Raw genomic sequence first — 6,086 nt, 5'->3', positions numbered from 1 at the left:
GGAAAGTGCCTGGAATATAGTAGGCGCTCAATAAATAGTAGCTAAATTTAAAATGCCAAAAGTTCTTTGAGTCAGATTTTAGTGAAAAATTATATATAGCATAATGGATTCTTAAGACATATGTGGCAATAATTTTTATCCTACTGGATATCCATAGTTATTTAGTTAATTGTGCCAAAATTGCTTTCCCAAGTACATCCTCAGTACTCTTTGAGCTGTTTTATCTGAGTATTTAGTCACCACCAAATGATGCTCTTATGTTTTAGTGGCTTTTAACTGTCTTTTGGCAGTTAAGAAGTTTTGTTCTTCCTTTCTTCTTTTCTATTATTCATTCATTTGTTCATTCATTCTTTCATTCATTCATCTCATCTTTTGCATCCATTCACTCATACTTCCTTCACTTAATAAAACTTTACTGAGAAACAGTTATGTACAATAAAAAACATTAACATTGCCCTGCCCTTGAAGAGCTCATAGAGAACTCAAATTACTTTTGGCTTTTATTCAGCAAACATTTATTGGGTGCAAATCTTGTGTCAGGCTCTTTTTAATTTAATTTAATTTTATTTTATTTTATTTTTTATTGAAGTATAGCTGCTTTACAATGTTGTGTCAGTTTCTGCTATGCAATGAAGTGAATCAGCTATATGTATGCATATATCCTCTCCCTCTTGGACCTACCTCCCACCCCCCCCCATCCCACCCATCTATGTCATCATGCAGCACTGAGCTGAGCTCCCTGTACTATACAGCAGGTTCCCACTAGCTATCTATTTTACACATGGTAGTGTATTTATGTCATACTTAATCTCCCACTGTGTCTACAGGTCAGTTCTCTAAGTGTTGTGAACATAGGTGAGGAAGAAGAAAAGTACCCTCCTTTCTTGGAGCTTATATTGTCATAGAAAAAAAAAAAAAAAAAAAAACAAGTATATTGAATAAATAGAATAAAATTTTATACTAGCACTAATAGAGTGTATAAAAGGCAGCATAGGGGACATAGTTACCCTAACTGAGCAAAACCTTTCCTCATGATCAGAGCTACATACCTTACAGAATCCATTTTTGTAAGCTGTATTTTTTTCAATGTCTCTGTTTTGGTGGTACTGTTTGCCATTGTCCTGCTGTGCTTTAGTTTGTCCCAAAGCTAAATTGTCCAGGAATCATAATCGATTTTTATCTTCAGCTAATTAATACTCCTCTAATGTAGTTTACTTTCCCAGGTTGGGAAATGAGAGCAAATATCTCGCTGGTCTCTTGCCTTCCTTCATACTATTAAACGGAAATGGAAACTGGGGCTTTTCTTCTGCTTCCTCTTTGTCCACTTGAGTGTATCTCCAGCGAAGAGAACTTCTTAGTCAGAATCAGATACTTGTACAGTAAAAGAGCTGCTGAATGCCTAAGGCAAGTCTGAGCAAGCTTTACTGCCCTATTTATAAGACAACAGGGGTGCTTCGCTTAGAAAACCCAGCTTCTTCTGGGAGCCCACAGGCAAGTCGGTTACCAGGCAACAACTGATTTCTTACGAAAACCAAATATAAAAGCCTACATCATTAATTAAACAGACAAGGATACAGTCTTCCCATAGTTACTAACCTGAGAGCAATGAAGTTATGCATCTAATATGTATGAATCACCATTTTGATTTTACAAAGATGCTCTTGTTTTAGTCATATACAGTAGGTAACTGCTGTGAGGATAAGAAGAAAAGAAGGTCACTTATCGGTTAGAGCAGGTGAATCATTTTTATCTATCAGAAATGAGATTACAGTCAGGAGGTTTATATGTAAATTTCAGGAAAGGTGCACACATTGATGCTGTCAGTTTAGCTTAAGCAGTGCCATTTCAGTCTTAAGGCGATAGAAAGAGAGACAGAAAATAAGCATGTTACGGTAGGCCTTAAGGAAGTGAAAGCAGAAAAAACAAAATAAATTACAGGGTCCAAAGTCCTATTAAGCAGATCATTGTCAATATTTAGATCCCCAAAATTAAGTCAGAGAGAGATATACAACTGAGCAGCTCTTTATCAGAACCATAATGTGGTGGTTACCACTGTAAATGTTAGTCAGAGGCTAGCTGCCCTCTGTTCTACTCCTAAGCTCTACTAGGCCTCGACAAGTAAGTGGGACAGATACAGAAAGGAAGAAACACCCAGAACCTTACATTACTTCTACCAAGAGATGAGTGGTAGGTACAGCGAGGTAGGAAGACCCAGAGCTAAACTTGCTCCCAGGGATAAGAATAAGTTGTTTGCAGGAAGATGTTAGTCTGGCAATCTCAGAGGATATGAGCTGGCTTGAATATCTCAGAGCATTTTGGTGGGAGCTGATTCTCTGCTCTCATTAATAATTCCTATAAATGGCTAAATTTTGAGGTCAGAGAAGTTTGTTGTCCTCTGATAGGTAGGTAAGTGTCCAATAAAGCCCCAAGAATGTTGATTTTGAAAGATGTAGTTATATTTTTAAATTAATTTTAGTGATATTCTCTTTTCAAGTGGATAAGACTATGACGTGCTTGAAGGAGAGAATATAGTTGACCACTCCTTGTTTTTTTTTTTTGTTTGTTTGTTTGTTTTTTAAATTCACATGATGGATTGTTGTTTTACTCATGAACTTGACAGGCAGACTGAATCATACACCCAACCATATACCCTTCTCCACACACCCAACATTGAATAAATGTTGACTGAAATTTTTGTCTCTGAAGCAACTGTTAATGAGAAAATGGTTATGAATATATGCCATTTTTTTAGGGACAACTATATTCTTACTCCCTAGTTTGGATTTTCCAAGTTGGGGAAAAGGCCTATAATAAGTCATATAGCTCGAGTATTATAAGCAACTGCCACCCTGAATCCTTGAGTAATTCTTCCAGAATCCAGTCATAATCTGCATCCAGTGTGATGTCAAATGCTTGTCTGTCAGGGACAAGAGAAAAGCCAGATTCTCCTCTGGGAAGTGTCTCTGGTGATAAGACTGGAAAATACAATGATAAGAGTTGAATTGACACTACAAATTTCTTTGAAAAATTGAACAGTTCAATGTTTTTTTGTGGTTAGATTCAAGTTATGCTTCTCCAGTGGATATACTACAAAAGCTTTGTTGTGACCTGTTTAGGGTAACACATTCAGATGCAAATGCGGCAAAATAAAAACTGATTAATTGGAATACATGGCACGTGAAATTTCCCTTTAATATTTTAAAAACGTTTCAGTAAGTTCAATATTATTTCAAAATAAAAGTTAAAAAAATAATTATGATTGACTTTTGGACATATTTCAGAATAAATTCCCAGTGGTATTCTTATTAGAGAAGATTGAAATATGTTTTTGAGACTATTAAAACTACTGAGGTGGTCATTTTTTTGTGTGTGTGCTGTTGTTTTGTTTGTCTGTTTTTCTTTGTGTCTTCATGTTTGTCTTAAACATGATCATGTGCGTGATTAATTCTGATCATTTTAACTGTAAATATCTAGTATTAATGACTACATTATTGGGAAATTCTAATTCTGATCCACCTTTCGTAATGTTTTGCTTTAATTTAAAAGATAAATGAGGTAGGTATTTAGTGATTGCTTATTAGATCCAGATTTTTGCTAGTGTTTTCATTTGTATTATCTAATTTAATCTTTCTAATAACACAATGATTTCTGTGGTATTGTCTCAATATTTTAAATGAAGAAAATGGCTTTCAGTACATATTTTTTTCAGGGTCATGCAATTCCAGTAAATGAGTCAACACTGGAATCCAAAGCTATCTGACTTAAAGTCAATGGTCTTTCAGTACAGTTTCATCTCAGAATTAAATTTCTTATTTACAATTTTTAATTTTAATACATATGCTATATGCTCTATGTCAAAAATAAGTATGACTGTGATAAGGGAACATATCACAAAAAGAGGTTTTCAATTTCATTTTTAAATAAACATTTCTCAAGTGCCTAAGTTGTGTAGAGCAATATACTGAGTACCAGTTAATCAACAAATTAATAGTCAGATTTTTTCTATCTTCACCACGTGTTTTTAATTCACAAGTTGACTAGATCATTAAAATACATGCTCATACTTGTACTTGGCATGATTAATACACATCCTATGTTTCATTTTCTATGGTTCTAGCATGGTGTTTCCCAACCAAAATGAGAAGGGGAAATATACATAAATATCACCACTCATTGCCTCTCCCACCTCACACTTACCTCTTAGGGTACAACAGAATCTGGACATGACTTAGAAATTGACTGTATATTTTTAAAAAAGCTTCTCATATAATTCTTGACAAATACCCTACAAAATTCTCCCATAATCACATTTTGTAGTTTAGAATAAAGCTATATTCTGAGAATATTATATTACAATTCAAGAAGGCAAATCAGAGAAAGCATTTATGCTCTTGTGATGTTGTTTATTACTGTTGGCTTTGATCTAGTCTACATAAAAACCTAAGATTCCTCAAAAGAAATTGTGTGTTGTATCATTAATATACTTTATTTTAATATTTTTTAATAACAACAAATACCAGTCAGGCAAATTAGAATGTCCAGAGTCATCTCTCCCCACTCTTAACATTCATATCCATTCTATAACCAATTTTCACTTCTGCTTTGAAATTATTAAATAATATATCCTCTCCTTTTAATTCTCATGACTATGCTTTAGTTCAGGCTATATACTTGGATTGTTGCAGTAGAACAAATTGTCATCTCCAAATACAAATTTGTGTGTATGGATTTATGTGTGTCCACCAAAACCTGCAGAGTTCCTCTGTCTCATCTAATATCAAATTTAACCTCTTGACCCCTGTGGGGTTTTTTTCAGCCTTATATCCATTTATAGCTTTCTCTGGAGCATTCATATATGTTATACTTATGGACCTGGGATACAAAACCTCTATTCTAAAATGTTTTTATTATCATATTTCCCAGGCACAAAAACTCTTTCATATTTCTAGATTCAGCTTCAAATCTTTTCAAAAAGTCATGTTCAGTTATAAACTGTTTAGCAGAATGCCTGATATTTAATGAGAGCTTGCAACAGCTGCCATATATTATTTTATTTTTAATGAGTGATTATCTGGATATCAGAAGATTATTTCTAAATTATCATTTCTCATTGTCTATTTTGGTAAAGCTATCCTGTCTTTTCTCTTTGGTTAAGAGGAATGGGGAAACTTTCTAAATAAAAAAAAAAAAAAATGTGTTTTATTTAGAAATAATTATAAAAAATTTATTTTATTTATTTAGCATTGAACATATAGAATAGGACAAAGACAGAGGAATGGTTTCTATCTGATGTTTTGAGTAAACAATTTTAAATCCATTACTTGTCTTTCCATGACTAACAAATTAGAAAACACATCATTTTATATTAATTTATGAAAAAGCTTGCATTGCCAAATCTCAAACATCGAACAGTTAACTTTGCTTATGCTTTTGTTTTTCTTTTTTTATTCCTTTTTCACAATGTTCAAGTCACTGAATAAAATAGCACACCTAGGATAAACAACTCATGGCTTAAAATCAACAAAGGTATGAATAATAAAAGAAGATAAAGGAAAGGATACCAAAGCCATCTTTTTCATGCATATACTTCTTATTAAAGCATATATCAAAAAAAAAAAAAACTGTACAAAAGCCCATAAAAAGACATACATACACCACTTTTTCATAAAAACATCTCCTTTCAATACAGATAATAGTTTTAGAGTTAAATTCTCCAGAGCAGAGTAGCCCATTTAAAAATGTTGACAAAACCTATTATATACAGTTTACTTTCTTCAGAAACTAAATTTTCAAAATGACAGTAGAAGAAAAAACCCACCATTCTGTTTTAAGATGCCAGTTGTTGCCACCCCTCATATACCTGGTGGAGTTTGGGACTTTAGGAATAGAATTTACTATTGATTAAGAAGCTAGATTATTTCAGGAGAGAATAGAGGATTCAGGAATACTACTAAGACTCAAATAAAAATTACTTACTCATGTGTACCTTCCAAGGAATGCAATTTTACATGCAGTATCTATTACAATGCCAAGAAGAAAGATGATCTATTTTATGGGGGAAAAAAGCACATTGTTCCAGACCATGA

This window comes from Balaenoptera ricei, chromosome 1 (assembly GCF_028023285.1).
Source record: "Balaenoptera ricei isolate mBalRic1 chromosome 1, mBalRic1.hap2, whole genome shotgun sequence".
In the NCBI taxonomy this organism is placed as follows: Eukaryota; Metazoa; Chordata; class Mammalia; order Artiodactyla; family Balaenopteridae; genus Balaenoptera; species Balaenoptera ricei.
This window is presented reverse-complemented; position numbering follows the sequence as displayed.